The sequence below is a fragment of the Crotalus tigris genome, unplaced genomic scaffold, assembly GCF_016545835.1.
Source record: "Crotalus tigris isolate CLP2741 ecotype Arizona unplaced genomic scaffold, ASM1654583v1 scf7180000024429.2167931701:2281839, whole genome shotgun sequence".
NCBI lineage: Eukaryota > Metazoa > Chordata > Lepidosauria > Squamata > Viperidae > Crotalus > Crotalus tigris.
The window spans coordinates 1,915,268-1,934,296 of NW_024100596.1; the positions used below are offsets into that span (position 1 = coordinate 1,915,268).

The window sequence follows — 19,029 nt, forward strand, 5'->3', positions numbered from 1 at the left end:
TCTATCTTAAAAATTCCAAAAACTGACCCTAGAGTGGAAATCAGATTTGTTTCCTGAATATATTCTTCCCGAAGCCCCCCCAAAAAGGTAAATATCCACCCTTGTCTTTCTTACCTGTGGGCTCTCTTCATGTATGAGGCTTCTTATTCAGTAGTACCAAATCAACATGGCTGTGAAACTTGCTGAGAGGAATTCTGGGAGCTGTAGTTCCAATACAAATTAAAGGCTATATAGGTAGTCCTCGACTTACAACCATAATTGAGCCCAAAATTTCTGTTGTTAACTGAGACACTTGTTAAGTGAGTTTTGCGCCGTTTTACGACTTTCCCTTACTACAGTTAAGTGAATCACTGCAGTTGATAAGTTAGTAACCTGGTTGTTAAGTGAATCTGGCTTCCTCGTTGACTTTGCTTATCAGAAGTTTGCAAAAGGGGATCACATGTCCCTGGAACACTGCAACCGTCATAAATACGAGTCAGTAGCCAAGCGTCTGGATTTTGATCATATGATCATGGGGATGCTGCAAAGATCGTAACTATGAAAAACGATCACAAATCACATTTTTCAGTGCTGGTTATAACTTTGAATGGTCACTAAATGAACTGTTGTAAGTCGGAGACTTCCTGTAATTGAAAAGCTTACGTAGCTAGCTAAGGTCAGGGGAATTTAGCTCTGGCCTTGAAAAGGAAGTGGGGAAGAGGAATGGAAAGATTACTTAGCCCTGGGAAAGTAGAAAGCAACAGAAAGAGAATAGCACTGCCTTTTTGTTTTTATTTAATTTGGGATTAGAAGGTCAATGACTCCATACAATTCTGAGCAGTGTGCAACACTACACAGAGAGGAGGCATTGCAACAGAAAAGGTCTGCTTTCTAGAGCTGACAGACCACATTGTACAAGTGAAGGAACCAACAAAAGGCCCATCCTGCCATACTGCATAGGAATGGCACAAATTATCAGAGTTACATGGTCCCTGAAATGACCAGGATCTAGGCTTTTAAAAGTTTTATAAATGATAACTAACACCTGGAACTGTAATTGACTGGCAATCAATGCAGCTTGCGAGACAATGTTGTCACAAGGCATTGATAGCATTGCTTGGGTAGCCCAGGGATGAGTCTTATTGTTCAGTATCATCAGCAGGTAGATAGTACCAGACTCCAGACCGATGGAAGTTCTCACCCAGTGGTTTCAGATAGATGCAAACAGAAAGGATGAGAGTGTTGAGCTCTGAAGTACTCTAAAAATGGGGGTGGGGGTTATGGGCTTGAACTCTCCCTTCTTTCCACACTGACTGGAGCCAACCCACATGAAAAGGAGAACCAGTGCAATACAATGCCCCCCCCTCCCAATCCCATAATAATCTGTAATGGTATCAAAAACTGCTGAGAAATCAAGGAGAACCAGGATGAACACACCACCCCTGTGCTAGCTCCACAAGAAGTCATCCTCAAAGGTGATCAGTGTTATCTTCATACTATGTCTTGGTCTGAACCTTAACCAAAATTGGTCTAGATCAGGGGTAGGCGACCTTGGCTCTTTTATGTCTTGTGGACTTCAACTCCCAGAATTCCTGAGCCAGCATGGTTGGCTCAGGAATTCTGGGAGTTGAAGTCCACGAGTTATAAAAGAGCCAAGGTTGCCTACCCTTGGTCTAGATAAACCACCTTCTCTTAACAAAGGAACACTGGGGATTAAAGCTACCCAGAATTGTTGGGTCCAGCAATAGCTTCCTGAGAAGGGATGCACCCCCACCTCCTTTAAGGCCAGTAAAACCAGTCCCTCCCTCAAAGAAGTTACCTCACAATATGGACCCAAGCACAAAACACCTCTCAAGGAGACTTAACAAGCCAAGAAGAATATGGATTTAATAATGGCCAGGTCCATAATCTGAAGGACCCTGTTCATTGCCTTGGGAGTCATAGGTTTAATCATTCCATCACAAGACCAAGCCTCAGGCCCCTCGGCCATACTTGCCACATCAAGAGTCCAACTGGAAGTAGATTAGAGAGACTTTATCTTCCAGATAGCGGCCTTATCTGCTGGATTTCCCCCCAGTATCTGATGGTCCTATGGATTGTTCTTCTCCAGCAAGGAATAAATCAACTTTGATGAGAGCTGCCAGATAGTTATTGGCATACACAATAAGAGCAGAGAAATAAATACATTTTGCTATTCTTGTTGCCAAGATGTGATCTACAGTGTGGGCTTTTATTCATGTTTGGTTTTCACTCTTCCTCTTTCTTCAGTGATGCTCTGGGCATCTCTTCTGGCACTTCCCAGAGTTCCTTGGAGAATCAAGGGGCACTCTGAGATTGACACAACTGAGAGGCCACATAGGAGCAATTCAATCCAAGACCCCTATCACCTATCCATTCCAAGATGCAATTAATCCTTGACCAAACTGCCTACCAAATTTTCAAGGAAAATCCCAAGCCCTCTCTGAAGCCCCACAGAGTCCATTAGTTGATTGAATAGAGCCAGGGGTAGGCAACCTTGGCTCTTTTATGACTCGTGGACTTCAACTCCCAGAATTCCTGAGCCAGCATGGCTGGCTGAGGAATTCTGGGAATTGAAGTCCACGAGTCATAAAAGAGCCAAGGTTGCTTACCCCTGGAATAGACCAATTTAGCAGATCCTCTCTCTCTGCAGGGGCAGGGGTAGCTGCATCAGCAAGCCAGAAAGCAATCAGAAAGTGATCTGACCACGGCAAGGACCAACAGTAATGTTTTTCCCTGCCAGATCGTGTTTCAACTGCCCTAAAACAAAAAGGTGTGACCACTGGTATGCATTGAGCCTTCAATAACTTGGGACAAGTCCATGGTTACCAAAGTAACTCTCAACTCCTGAGTGGCCTCAGAATAAATGTCTCCAGAGGCAGGTTGAATTTGCTGATTACCCGGCAATGAAGTCTAGCAAATAGAGCAGGGATGATGCTGGGCAAGAGAATGCAGTACAAGCAGGAGCAATCCCAAGTCTTCCTAGAGCACAACTTGATCTAGAGGGTCTCCCTTCCAGTTATCTATGGGGCACATCTCTAAGGGCAGACCCCCACATAGCAATAGCCATCCTATCTCCTCTCCCCTGGATTCACAGCTGATGGCTAGCTTGAAATCCAGCTCGCACATCTTTGAAAGAGAATGACACCCCCCACAAGGCCTACCCTGGTCCTCATTATACTATATATATAATAATTTGTCTGCCTTGTTTTGATTAAACAACAAATGAGAACAATTTATTACAAACTGACTTGGAATTCAGAAGCAACAGCTGGAGCCTGGGGCTATCAAGGATAGGTGATCTGGCCGTAGGGATGAATATTGAAGGATGGACTGTGAGATTGCTCACAATGTTACTGAGTGCAACCCATTCTCAGATTCCTGTCTTGCTCTTGTCCTTAAAAAGGGGCAGTGACGGTTTTGGACAAGCAGTCCTAGAATCCCTCTGGTATCTGATTCTTGACCCAGGCTATCTTGGGGGGCTGACATACAAAGATTTCAGCAAAAGATCAGAAGGAGTCTGGTGGCACCTTTTCCGATTAACAAATTTAATTAAAAGTCACACACCTTTTAATGCACTAGGATTTAAACTGTGGTAAGGTAACCTACTTCTGCACAGCCACACTTGTTTTCCCCTCTCTTATTTAAATCTGTATCAATCTAACCACTTTATGCATCCACTAAAGTGGATTGCAGCTCATGATGTTTTTAATAAAATGTATTAGTGTGAAAAAGAACCATCTTCTCATTTTTACTACCATAGATTAACATGGTTCTCCTTTTATAAAGACTCGAGTAAAATATCTTTAATACTAACTTTAGGAAAAATACAGAATCTTGGAAACTATCAGAGGAATTTCCCATCTCATTTTTGTGAATTCATTCAACAGGAAGAGTCCCTTTGAATAACATGAAACACTTCTTCCCGGCTTTCTTGTCACATGGGCTGATATATCATTTATTAGACTTATTACTTGTGTTTATTGTCCCTTCTGTTTCTTTTTCAACCTCCCAGTCTCTTATGCTATATAGAATAGAATAGAATAGAATAGAATAGAATAGAATAGAATAGAATAGAATAGAATAGAATAGAATAGAAATCTGGAAGGGACCTTGGAGGCCTTCTAGTCCAGCCCCCTGCTCAAGCAGGAGAACCTATACCATCTCAGACAAGTGACTTAGTCTCTTCTTTAAAATCTCCAGTAATGGAGCGCCCACGATTTCTGGAGGCAAGCTTTCCACTGGTGTATTGTCCTCACTGTCAGGAAGTTTCTCCTTAATTCCAGATTGCTTCTTTCTTTGATCAGTTTCCAACCATTGTTTCACGTCCTTCCCTCTGGTGCTTTGGTCAATAATGTGACCTCCTCTTCTTTGTGGCAGCCCCTCAAATACTGGAACATTGCTATCATTTCTCCTTTAATTCTTCTTTTCTTTAGAATAGCCAAACCCAAGTCCCGCAACTGTTCTTCATATGTTTTAGTCTCCAGGTCTTTGATCATCTTAGTTCAGCGGTTCTCAACCTATGGGTCGCGACCCCATTTGGGGTCAATCTACCATTTTACGGGGGTCGCCAAACAAGGCGATCCGCCATTTTCCCCTCTCAGGGGGCGGTGCGCGCATGTGCGCCACGCATGGGGCAGTGCTGTGCATGCGCGCCGCGCATGGGGGTGCCGCGCATGCGCACCGCGCATGCGCAGCACATTTGTGTGACGGGAGTCGCCGTCACACAAACGTTGAGAAACGCTGTCTTAGTTGCTCGTCTCTGAATTTTTTTCCAACCTCTCAACATCTTTTTTGTGACCAAAACTGGCTGCTGTATTCCAGGTGTGGTCTTACTGGGTTTTATAAACAGTACTAATAGTTTGTGTGATCTTGATTCTTTGCCTCTGTTTAGACAACCCAGGAATGTATTAGCTTTTTTGGTTGCTGTTGCACATTGCTGGCTCATAATCAAGTGATTGTCCACCAGGACTCCAAGGTCCCTCTCAGTTACTGTTTTTGAGCCAGGTCTCGCCCAATTTGTATTTGTACCTTTGATTTTTCCTGCCTAAATGTAAAACTTTGCTTTTCTCCACACTGAAACTCATTTTGTTGGATAGGGCCCATTGTTCAAGTTTGTCTAGATCTTTCTGGATCCTGAGTTTGTCTTCTGGGATGTTGGCTACTCCTGTCAGTTTGGTATCATCTGCAAATTTGATGTGTTCCCCTTCAATTCCCTCATCTAAGTCATTTATGAAGATATTGAAGAGTACCGGGCCTAAGAACTGTGTGGTATCCCACTGCTTACTTCTCTCCATTTGGATGTGGTGCCATTGAGGACTACTCGTTGAGTACAGTTTGCCAGCCAGCTACAGATCCATTTGGTGGTGATGTTGTCTATTCTACCTTTTTCTAGCTTACCAGGGGGTAGGTTGTGGTCTACTCTATCAAATACCTTACTGAAATCTAAGTATACTACGTCCACAGCATTTTGCTGGTCTACTAGTTTAGTCGCTTTATCAAAGAATGAAATAAGATTAGTTTGGCATGATCTGTTTTTAACAAACCCATGCTGGCTACTAGTTATAACTTTGTTTGCTTCTAGTTGTTCGCAGATCTGTTTTTTGATTATCTTTTCTAGGATCTTCCCAGGTATTGATGTTAAACTGACTGATCTGTAGTTTTCTGGGTCCGTTTTTTTCCCTTTCTTGAAGATGGGAACCACATCAATCCTTTTCCAATCCTTCCCCTGTGCTCCAGGATTTTTGAAAGATGTGGTGCAATGGTTCTGAGATAACATCTGCCAGCTCCTTCAGAACTCTGGGATGTAATCTATCGAGTCCCGGTGATTTATACTCATCAAGGTTGGATAGGTGTTTTCTACCATTTAGGGAAGGTTGCTCTCTAGCCCATTAGGAAGCTGTAAAATCAGGGGTGTAAAACTGGCCACGCCCACCTCGGCTCTGCAAAGGCAAAAACATTGCAATACATCGCAATATGTCACGTGACGCAGTTGAGTTTGACACCCATGTTTTAAATAAATAAACAATTGAGTAATTATTACAATGCTCACCGAAGCAACTGTTGAGTAATTCTTGCCATACCAGTCATTTATTTTAAATGACATGTGGATCTGAAACATACTTGCTCGTGATCTCTTAGTCAATTCTTGGCTGAAGTGAGATTGGAACCAGAGATTTCCTGAATAATAACTTGACTAGTTAGCCACTAAATTTGTTCCATACATGACTTTCTAGACTCAGCTATATGGGATTACTAAGGAAAACAAATTCAGCTAGAATTTTCCCTCTTTCTAATCTGGCTGACTTTGAGTTCAAACATTCCATTTCACCATTTCCAGGCAACAAAGGTGTTTTTTTTACTGTTGCACACTTTACACTGACATCATCAGAATTTCCGCATATGATCCCAAAGCCAGGAAAAAAAATGGTAGAAAATGAAACTCTGCTGTGCAACATTTTTCTCCTATTCATCACTTCATTCATGTCATTCTACATAAGTCTCTCTCCCCCGCCCCACACTTCCTCCATATTTCAGTGTGCCAAACAAAACACAACAAAATCCAAGTAGCTCCATCAACTAACATAAGCTAGTGAAACAAAAGCAAACATATAAAAAAGTTCAAAGCATTTTTAAAACCCTGTACATCACTGTTTTTTTTTAATTAACTGATATATTGGAAGAATTATTTTGCAAGCCTGATTAAACTGGGCTGTATGATATAGACTGAAAAATATTAGTGTATATTTTAGGGGATTCATCTATACTATGCTATTTTGTCTAGAGATAATATCATATAGCATAGCACCTACAGTATTTGCAGACCATGAAGACACCCCTCCCCCCCATGTGGGGGTTCTAACACTGGATAGCAAAATATTGAAATTTAGTAGAACAATTTTCCATACTGTATTTTTAAAGCAAAATAGGTATGCTAGGCCTCTACTAGACGTAATATACATAATTTACTGTAACCTCGGCAGAACAAAAAGAGGGCCAAAAATTTTGCCTTGCCTCATCCACTTCCTCTCTGTCACGTCTTCTACTATCCTTAGAGACTGAAAGTAACTGGATGAAAATGCAAATTGGGGACAGAAAAGTTCCCATGTTACACCCAACTGTACAGAATGTTCTTTTGTGTTGATTCAAAATTGTTGGTTTCTTTCATCAGAACTTGGGAAAACAGATTCAGCAACCTTTATGGTCAATACAGGTTGCTGAAGAATGTGAAAGTACATTAGCTTTCTCATGTAGAGCTACTGCAAACATCCAAGCCACCATTAGATGGCACCAAAGAGATGTAGAAAATTCTGGTTCTTTACTGTCACCTAGTGGCTATAAAATGTTTTCATTCAGATTCATTAACCTTATTTTTTCTAGCTATGTGAGGGCACATATGGGTAAGTGTGTATTCACTAAAATGGGCTCATAATGAATATTCAGAAAGTAGATCTGCCGAAAGCTTAGCTAAATTAAGAACCATGTTTTCCCCTGAAGCAACAGTGGTCAAAGGGGATTAAGTAATACATTTTCCCTGTCAATTATGGGTTGATCTGCATTATTTATTGAGAGGAGAGGGGAAGATGAAGAGAAAGAATAAACAGAGGAAGGTATTGTGAAATAGAATTGTCTAATGTTGGGATTATTATCCCAAGTAAACAAACTCACCTTGGATTTGTTTACCCACCTCAATGTGAGTTATTTTCACCAATTTTAACTCATTGCTGTCAAGTCCCTGAAGCTCCAATAGAAAGTCTTCTGCATAGAAATTGGTATGTGCTATGGTTAACAAGAGATAGGCATGGGTGATTATCAACCTCCTCACCATTGGCCTGCTTACCATCGATCTTCTCACCCTTGGCCATAAGAGCATGGTGTTCTGGGAGTTAGGATTTAGTAACTTCTGAAGTTTTAAGGTCTGTAGCACAGTGCTGTACAACAGTAATAAAAGAATCCTAATATAACCAGCCCCCTCTTCTTTCTTTGACCAAAAGTGGAGGTGTCCTTCAGCTATTTCTACCAAGTGAAGTAAGGTGGCTGGCCACAAGAAAGGAGCCATCTCAGTTGTAGAGCTCTGCCTCTGGGAAAATTTTCCTAGAAGTCCTTTATACTGCATATTGTTATAGGAATTTCTTTTCTTAATGTCCACTTTCTGTAGAGATAATGGCATTCATATATTTTTTCATTTTCCCCAGGTTGTCTATTGTTATATTTTACTGTTTGTATTCTTGCTGTTTGAGTGTTTTAATCACTCCACTGATCTCAGAAGCTAAGGAGAGTTGGGCTTGGTTAATACTTGGTTAATACTTGGATGAGGTCCCACCTGGAAATTCCAGAGAAGTTGGTTAAATGAGGAAATTTTGAAAACAGTATTTCAGAATACCATGGGCATACCATGCCAAAAAAAATATATCACATGGATGCAGGGCATCCATCCAGGGCTAAGCTAGACTTGAGGGTATTTTTAACCTTTAGTTTGTCTGCCAGGGAATTTTCTTTCTGAGTAGCTAATGTTTAATATATGCATTGCAACATCTGTGACATTTTGAAGAAACCAAAGAAGCTTAAATTCTTCACTAAATATGCCAGAAATTGAGGCTGCTTGGAAGTTACGTCATCTTGAAAATATATCCCCTATTTTCAGATGTGTCAAGGTTAATTCTGCTTTCCTGCCTGAGGTTTATTTTATGGTATTTATTTAAAGGATTTGAAGCTCCCAGAGGCTCATATTATTAGGTCAATCAGAGTAAGGTGTCATTAACACGAAACAATACACTTTAAAGAAATGTGGAATGTCCCTTTAATTTGCTTCTTCCTTCTCTAGCTCACAGAGAACTTTGTCCTTGTTGCATGCGTGCTGGGAGGCGGAAACCATCATCCTTCTCTCCTGAAACTCAAATACTTTGGCTATCAAATGAGAAGAGAGGGTTCATTAGAAAAGTCCCTGATGTTGGGAAAGATTGAAGGCAAAAGGAGAAAGGAACAGCAGAGGATAAGATGGTTAGATAGTGTCATCAAAGTGGTGGGCATGGGTTTGGCCAGACTCTGGGAGACATTGGAAGACAGAGGGGCCTGACATGCCATGGAGTTGTAAAGAGTCAGACACGACTTTGCGACTGAACAACAAAAACTTACAAATGGCTGCTTTCAAGGAACAAGAGGTCTCCTCTTTGGTTTAAACCAGAGGTCCCCATCCTTTTGGGCACAAGAGACCGGTTCTGTGGAGAGAGGTTTTGCCTCGGACCGAAGGGTGTGTGGTTTTGTGTGCTACCTGCATCCCGCGGATGGGGCTTTGCTTGTTTGTGCGGACTGGTCTTCTTCATGACTGCATGAGCATGATTTCCTCCAGAAAAGTACACGAGCATAAATTGACTGTGCTTCCAAAGCAAGGCCAATGAAGGGTGCTATCCTTAATCTGGGACACTTAAGGAAAGTATTAGTAGATTCTCCAGCTTTGGTTCTCCAACTAAGCATTATTCTTCCAGCAGATAAAACAATCATCAATTCCTCTCCTTAATGAGTGGTAGGCAGAGTTGCGGGAAGGAATATGGGTGCAGAAGAGACTTAATCACGTTTCAGGTTGCTTATCTGATAAACTATGGACAAAGAGGTGTGTCCTGTCGCCCAAGCTATATCTGTCCATGGCTCTAGCTCTCTTTTAAAAGAGCGCTAGACTTTTTCTTAAACATGTGTTCAGAAATAACCCAAATAATGATGATAATAATTTATTAAATCAACATGCCACCTCTCTCCCAGCAGTCGTAAGAATGAAAGATTGGAAAGAGTATCAGGAACATTCCTTCTGTTCACCTAGTGGTTCCTCTGTGTATTAAGTATTTCTGAACTAGTGTTCTTTTGAAAGGCAGCCCAGCAGATGCAGAGGAAACATTAAGTGAAGCTGAAATTTTAGGCACATCCCTCCCACTTCATCCAGCGCCTCACAATGTCCCTTCAGCTGGCTGGGCTATATATTATTTTTTTTCAAAGCGATCTTTGTGCTGCTCTTCATCCACTATAGCTGGTTATTATGCAACACACCTCGATGGAGTGGTAGGACATTGTTTCCTCCTGTTTCCTCTTCCTTCCTTCATGCCAGTTGTTATAATAATAATAATAATAGTAATAATAATAATAATAATAATAATAATAATAATAATAATAATAATAATAATAATGTTGGAAGGGATCTTGGAGATCACTTAGTCCAACCCCTTGCTCAGACAGGAAACCCTATACCATTTCAGACAAATGGCTGTCCAGTCTCTTCTTAAAAACATCCAGTGTTGGAGCATTCACCACTTCTGGAGGCAGGTTGTTCCACTGGTTAATTGTTCTAATTGTCAGGAAGTTTCTCCTTAGTTCTAGGTTGCTTCTCCCTTTGGTTAGTTTCCATCCATTGCTTCTTGTTCTGCCTTAAGGCACTTTGGAGAATAGCTTGACTCCCTTTTCTTTATGGCAGCCCCTGAGATACTGGAACATTGCTAACATGTCCCCCCTCGTCCTTCTCTTCGTTAAACTAGGCATACCCAGTCCCAGCAACCGTTCCTTATATGTTTTAGCCTCCAGTCCCCTAATCATCTTTCTTGCTCATGAATTACCAAGAAAAGTACATACTAGCAGGACAAAGGAGCTATTCTGAACTTCATGCTGATTTCCAATGCACAGAGACCCTGATTGCTAGCACCTCCTTCCATTTGCCAAGATATACAGGTATTTCTTGACTTATGACTCTAATTGAGACAGGAATTTATTTATTTGTAACCTGCCTTTATTATGTTTACAAATAACTCAAGGGAGTGAACATATCCAACACACCTTCCTCCTCCTCCTATTTTCCGAACAACAACCCTGTGAGGTGGGTTGGGCTGAGAAAAAGTGAATGGCCCAAAGTCACCCAGGCAGCTTTCATGACTATGCCTGGAGCCTTAACCATCAGACTAAACTGGCTCTCACAGTCGCTAAGCAGCTCACGACATGATTGAACTCAAATTTATGATCTTTTTCTGGTGATTGTTAAGTGAATACACTGCTGATTAAGCAAGCCTGTTTTTCCCCAATGGTCACTTTTTGCCAAAAATTGGAAGTAAATGCCAGAAGCCTATAAAATACGCTGAAAGTCATAGATACGCAACCATGGGACACTGCAAACAACTGTAAACGCAAACTGGTTGCCAAGCACCCAAAAACTGATCATATGACCGTTGAGGGATGTAGCCATCAGAACTTCCAAAACCCAGGTTGGAAATAGCTCTGGGAAGGCCTATTGTAACTTCAAACAGTCGCTAAGCAATCAGTTATTAAGCACGTTCTACCTGTATACAGTAGTAAAATCTCCAGGAGATTATGGAAGAGAGGCTTAGGGGCAAGGTGCAGGTACAGGGAGTCCTCGACTTACAACAGTTCCCTTAGTGACCATTCAAAGTTACAACGGCACTGAAAAAAGTGACTTATGATCATTTTTCACATTTACAACTGTTGCAGCATCCCCATGGTCACATGATCAAAATTCAGACGCTTGGGAATTGACTCACAATTATGACCACTGGAGTGCCCCAGGGTCATGTGATCCCCTTTAGTGACCTTCTGACAAGCAAAGTCAGCTTCACTTAACAACCGTGGTCCTAATTTAACAACTGCGGCAATTTACTTAACAACTTAATAAAATGGAGCAAAATTCATTTAACAAACATTTTCTTTAGCAACAAACATTTTGGGCTCAGTTGTGGTCGTAAGTCAAGGACTGCTTGTAATTTAAGCAATCAAAACCCAACTTCTTTCAGTTCACTGGTTTTCATTCTTTTTCCCTATGTGGAGGAAAAGTGCATCCAGGGGTATGTTTTGCCATAGACTGCTAACTCCTTTCTTTTCCAACTGGTTAGCCTTCCCTCTAGTAACTTGTATTACACTGCATGACTCAATTCAAATTCAGCTGCCACACTTTTCCTTTCCAACCTCTTATGAAAGTGTTTGTGGTCATGATGACTTTCATGGACAGCTCTCCTTGTTTCATTCCTTACCCTTCCGTTGTACCTCTGACCCATTAGGCAGGTCAAGAGACACGGAAGAGTGGTACAGGATGAAGAGGGAGCGGCTGTTTGATAACAAGCCAGTTCCATCCTCTACCATGCCTGCCAAGAATTATCAGAGCTGGCAGGGAGTGGCCATGACCATTAGCAACTAGAAATACCCTGTGGAATAAGCAAAATAGCAAGAATTATAAAAAAATGTTGACCCTAAAAAGTATGGCCACACAAAACAGAGGCAAGTAAGGAGCCTGTAATGCTCTCGTTGGTAACCAAAACCAGCAACCCACAGCTGGCCGAATTTGACTTCCACTTTAAATCTCCCTTCTTAGCAACATTAGATTAGCACTCTCAAGAAAACATTTTTAAAAAACAGTCCCGGTATTCTGTCAAAAGAACACTAAGCCCACATATATAAGGAATCTGAATTATTAGCTGCTAAGGGCTCCAGAAAGTATCAGACTTTACATGGGCAAATGCTTTGGCAGAAGACAGGGGTCTGGTCTGTCCTGTAGCCAAAGCCAAAATGAGAATGGAGAGCAAGATCCATCAACTGGAAGGGAGGAGGTGTCCAATCGATGCCAAGCAGATCCCAGCAGGGATCTGTTCAGCAATCACATTGTCAATGAAGTGTACTTGATTGGGTCTACAACAAAATCTGTCTAGGCAGGAAAGAGAAAGCACTACATTAAGCACGGAACAAGCAAAAGACTATAAGATGCTCCCTTGTGGGCTGTGAATGAAGAAGAAGCAACATTATAAAAATATGGCATTTAAAAACAAATAGTAGGACATGTTTGGGTCAAAGTTAGAGGGTTGAGAGAAGTCCACTGTTGCACCCTGCTATTGAAACATAGGAGTCCAATGGAAGTTGCAATGATCGTTTTTGGCAAGACACTGACAGGGAATCCTATATTGAAAAGCACATCTAAGAGCCATATTGTAGTTGCTCTTTTCTTTAAAAAAAAAGTGGCTACAATAATATTACTGGAAGCAATGATGTTCTTATCTTATGTCTTGGGAAGAATTTGAATTTGGGCCAGTAAGATAAAGAGGAAGGAAAGAAAGAAGAGAGGGTGGATAAGAATTACTAAATGTAATGGATTTCAAGATTTATTTATTTTTTTAGAATGGGAGTAACCACTGATAGGGTTTCCAAAAATACTGAATTCTTTTTTTGTCACTGAATAATAGATGAATTTGAAAAATCTACATTCAGGATTAGATCTAACAGCAAGGAAGCAAGATACTTCTGAAAAGGATTTGCAGAAGTACAGATACAAACACAGAGAGAGGGGGGAGGGAGGGAGGGAGGGAGAGATTTAAAAAACAGTTATTATAAATACAAATAACACAATAAATTAGTGCAGTACTGAGATATACAAGGTAAGCCTTCTCCAAAATAGAATCCACCTGTCCAATACAACATTTTCGGAGTCCCACCGTCTGCTGAGCCACATGTGTGGTGCAGCAGGTGACAAGCCTTTTCAGGGGTAGCCTGTGCTTTACCAAACATTATTTCTCTTGAATTATGCATGAATATCCCAAACTCTTTGAAAGCAAATAAATGAATATTATTTCAGTGTGCTTTCAGCCCCTAGTTATATTTGGGCAACCATCATATTTAATTCATTTTTATGGTTGTTAATGTATTGTGTATTGGAACTGTTACTTACCTAACATCCATACAGATTGGAGAAGTCTGTGGACACTATTAATAAACAAGTCATTGGTAGTTGAATGTCACCTGACTGTTGATAAAATGCACAATAGGGTAAGACAAATATAATTTTTTGAAAAGGACTATAGTTGGGCTAGATGGATGGACCCCAAAAGAGCAATCTACTCTGTTAATTTCCAGCATAAATCCAACGTATATAGCAAAAACTCATGCCTGCAACTTAGGCATCAAAGTGATAAAATGGCTGAAAAGAATGTTGTGCTGAAGTTCTCAATTTGTTGTGTATGCAAATATTTTATTTGTTATTTATGCAAATAACTTTAAGGAGGCGTTCAAACATCAAAGGAAATATGCACTTAAAGTCAGTGGTGGGATTCAGCCGGTTTGCACCACTTTGGCAGAACCTGTAGCTAATTTTTTGTTGCCCAGGCCCAGAATGGACTTCCGGAAGCGGCATCCACACAGAGAACCAGTTGTTCACATATTTGAATCCCACCATTGCTTAAAGTATATGTTCCTGCTGCCCCAAAATCAGCATTTTAAACAAAAATATAGATATATTGAACCAACTGAGGGAGGCCCAAGGCAGAGGCATCTGAAATGACAATATGGCAGGGGTGTCCACAGGTAATCAAAGCCCTATCCCCTTTTAAACTGTGTTGCAAGAATTGCATGCATCCAAGTAGAGGGCAGGGCATTACAGGTTGTCTTCGATTTACAACAGTTTATTTAGTGACCTTTCGAAGTTACAACAGCACTGAAAAAGTGACATGACTGTTTTTTACACTTATGACAGTTGCAGTGTCCCCATGGTTACATGATCAAACTTCAGATGCTTAGCAACTGACTCATATTTATGATGGTTGCAGTGTTCTGGGGTCATGGGATCAGCTTTTCAACCTTCTGACAAGCAAAGTCAATGGAGAAGCAATGGTTCATTTAACAATCGTGGCAAGAAAATGGGGTAAAACATGCTTAACTAATGTCTTGCTTAGCAACAGAAATTTTGGGCGGTTGTGGTCATAAGTTGAGGACTACCTGTAATCACCCAGCTGCACCCTTAGTTTATTAAAATATACATAGACCAAGGGTAGGGAACCTTGCCTCTTTTATGGACCTTGTGGACTTCAATACTCAGAATTCCTGAACCAGCCATACTGACTCAGGAATTCTGGGAGTTGAAGTCCACAAGTCATAAAAGAACCAAGGTTCCCTACCCCTGTCATAGACTAAAGATGGAGAAGTTAAAAAGTATACACAGCTGTTCAATAAGAATTAAAAGCCTATTCATGCCTACTCTAGATATACGTGAGGAAACAATCAAGTCCAAAAGCCGCTAGTGACTGCCCCCGTTCTGAAGCCAGTGACTGTCACTGTGGATGTGTTCAACCTGGAGAAGGGCTGGTCCCATTTACAAAAAGAAGACTACTAGGAATCCAAGTTTCAAGTCTTGGCTTTCAAAATGGAGCCAATATGTTATAAAACAGGAAGTAAGTGTAATTTATAATTATCTATGGCAGGGGTGTCAAACTACCAGCCCACAGGCTGGATGCATCATAGCAAAACTGTGCCCACCCCATTGCCGGCAATGGAAAAAAAGTCGCGATACGTCGCGACACATCACATGACGTTGCAAGTTTGACACCCCTGATCTATGGCATTTAAAAAGGTACCTTCACAGTTCAGTGCCTCACTTTCTTCCTTGTGCCACAAAATATAAGTTTTTGACAAGCTACACTGTCTATGCACACTTTAGGATAAGACTGTTTAATTCTCATCTCACAATTCTCGGACATACTGTACTTGCAGCAAGTCTACAAACTGATGTGTATTGTCTGAAATGGCTAATTACGGGCAGGCTGTGAATCAATCCTTAAAATAGAAAGCAGAAGATTTTACACTTCCTTGATCTAGGCATGCATGCAAAAACAAGTCTATTAATTCCAAGTTACTTTCCATTATAAGCTATCGTTTTTTGGGAACTTCCCAAATCATTTCAGAAGGACTACAGGGAATTTCCTGTCATGCTTGTTGACTGGAGTTAATTCTGTTGCCCTTGAACCCCACAGCAAGAGCCTTTACCCCTGCCAAGTTAATGTGGTCCCAATCATTCTTTGCCCTGACAGAAAACTACGTATTTCGGCATATAAGATGACTTTCTAAACCATGCAAATCGTCTCCGAAGTCGGGGGACGTCTTATACGCCAAGTCATCTTATATGCTGGAAAATACAGTAATTTCCGGCATATAAGACGACTTTCTAACCATGCAAATCATCTCCGAAGTCGGGGGTCGTCTTATATGGTGGGTCGTCTTATATGCCGGAAAATACAGTATATCATCATAAAGTTATTGCCCCAGTGCCAATTCCTATCCTGCCCTGGTTTGGGGGATAGATCCAACAAGGTCAGCAACTAATAACATGAAAATACACTGGTCTCAACTACTCCCCCCATGCAAAAGTGAGAGGCTGTCCCTGACCCTTAAGAACATTTATCAGACATGGGGAGATATAAAAGCATCACCCTTAGATGCCAATACAGTACATGCTAGGTTGATCTCCCTCCCCCAAACATCATTCGTCTTTGCATTGACAAGAATGGTCATGAAACATTGGAACACACTCTTGTTAAAACTAGATGGGTTGTTGCCTTCTTAAGGAAGAAAAGACAGCTTTAACACTAGAAGAATTAAAAAGTTGCATTAGATATGGGTTGGGGATGAGAGGAAGAAATGGCAGAGAGAGAAAATGAGGCTGCCAGGATCTGTCTCACTGTTAGCTGGAAAGAGGGCGATGGTGCGTCCTTCCACTGAATTCTGCCCCTCCCAAATCCGTCTTGTTATATTCCATTAAAGGTTTGAGGTTTCCTCCAAACTTTGGTGGCTGGATCATGTTTGAATAAAGACTTGAAACACTTCCTGATTTTATTTTAAAACTCCCATCCTGCTATATTTTATTCATGTCTAACTGTGTCTGCTTGGAGAACAGAAAAAGCAAGCTATAATTTTAAATCAAAACTAATGTTAAGCAACTGGCAGCCAGGGCTTAGTAACCATTACAATTATTCCTCTTTGCCTTATTTCTTTTGTACAGGTAGTCCTCGACTTACAACAGCTCTTTTAGTGACCGTTGAGTACAGTTCAGTACAACGTCAGTGAAAAAAAGTGACTTATGACCGTTTGCACACTTAGGACCATTGTAGACCATGGTCACATGATCAAAATTCAGACACTTGACCATTGACTCACATTTATGATGGTCACAGCGTCCTGGGATGATGTGACCTCCTTTTGAGACCTTCTGACAAGCAAAGTCAATAGGGAAGCCAAATTCACTTAACAACCGTGTTACTAACTTAATAACTGCAGTGATTCACTGAACAAGAAAGGTCGTAAAATGAGGCAAAACTCACTTAATATCTCACTTAATAACAAATTTGAAACAACAACAAAATTGAACCCAAAACAAATGTTGGGTTCAATTGTGGTTGTAAGTCGAGGATTACCCCTATATTTTTAAAGCAGAGATTGGCCAGTAGATTCCTATTTAGACTCACTGAATTCCATCCTCCAACATCAACCTTTACGCCTTTCCCCCTTACACATAATTATGACACAGCCATGCTGAAGCCATATCTTTCCTCTGCCATTCCCCATGAAGTTCCCTTTATCTCATCCCCAGTCCATGAATGAGACAGGCTGAAGCTGCTAACCTCACTGCACTGGTATTCAAGTATTCTTTTCCCTATTATTTTGATACTACCATAGACATTACAAGCTGTAGGCTTTGTTACACAGTATCTAGGAAGAAAGACAGCAGTCATTTGAAACAAAAAACTTTCCCCCACTCTTGAGCTGAACTAGCATCTATTACCTTGCAGTCAGCAGAAAACTACACTGGCACACGAAGTCCCCACTGACAACCCCTTATCCAGTTATTGGAACAATTTAGAACAACTTAGAAAGTAGAGTTCATGACAGATTTCATCTCAAGGAAAAATAAATGCTAGTTGAGTAATATTACAGTCACCATGAATTCTCTCATGGACTTGCTGGCAGTACACAACCAAAATTTGTTCCCAAAGAGATTAATAGCAGAAATCTCATTGAAGTGCAAGGATTGTCTACTCAAATTTCAGCATTAGCAGAGGATTAGAGTCCAGAAACCAAGGTAATATTGAACCATGTTATTTATTACTGCTATTGCCTACTAGTTTACCTTGCTTCCTCAGAGAATGTTGAGTACCTCCTACTCTTTGCTTTCAACTAGGTAACAAAGCCATGAGCTGTCTCTTATACATATTTGACTTTCAGCTACATCCTAATACAGAAGGTTATGGCAGATTTTTGGAAGAATTCATGTTCTCCACACATTAGTAGCATTCACATGGATGAAGAGGAAGGCCAGGCTATTATGTGGTTCATAATGAAACAGGATACACACTTGCTATCCAACTTGGGGAACTGAAGGAGAACTGCAGTTCTTAGCTTTAGTAAATGCACAGCTTTTACCCATAGTCCTTATTGTTGACAGGATGTGCATGGACACCCACTGTGTGTGGGGATACAATTCTCTGGAAGTGGGATATTATTCTCAGACAGTTCTCCCTGGCCATAATAAGTCAGAGGCTGCTGGTTTATCACTGGATTAGGTCAGCACTGTGCAACGTGGCCTGTGCCTATGATTCAACTTTAAGAAGCAAGCAGTATATCTTGGTTTCTAATGTGCAATTTGATCCAAGCACCTTTTTCACAATCTGCTCAGATTTTGACTTGCTTGTTGCAGTGAACTTGTTGCATTTAGGTTTAAGAGGCCTGAATTAAATTCAATAATGTACTTCAGGTTACCAGCAACTCTCAGCTAATAATTATGGGAGTATTATGAAAGCAAAACAACAAAATGTGAATCAAGAATCAAGACATTGTCAAACCTGAGAATACAAAAGCAAAAATGTCATTTGATCTCCAGTACACGAGAAGAGACTACAATTTGGTGTTAATACACATAATCTGCAGACTAACTGAAACTCAGATGTCTCAGTAATAAAAAAGGATCTGAAATTCTACAGCTTAATTTGTGCCAAACTGCTTGTTTTTTATCACACTTACAATACAAAGTCCCAGAATTCCCTATTTGAAACACTGCTCTGTAGGATCAGAGAACTGGCACCAAAGGATCTTATCTTTGATGCATCTCTCTCACATACCCCTTTCTCTGTCAGCTATGAGCAGCAAGGAGAGAGAAGGAGACCTTATTTCCTCTTGCCAGGGTGTGCAAGAGAGGGGAAGGATAGAGGAAAAGCATGTATTTGGAGTGTCAGTTGAATT

At 40.9% G+C, this 19,029-nt stretch overlaps 1 protein-coding gene across 2 annotated transcripts in view; it reads right to left on the bottom strand.

Moving 5' to 3' along the window:
* The window catches only part of CCDC65 (coiled-coil domain containing 65), a 40,989-nt gene that overhangs the window by 21,130 nt on the left and 830 nt on the right, over positions 1–19,029 (bottom strand). The window lies entirely within an intron of this gene.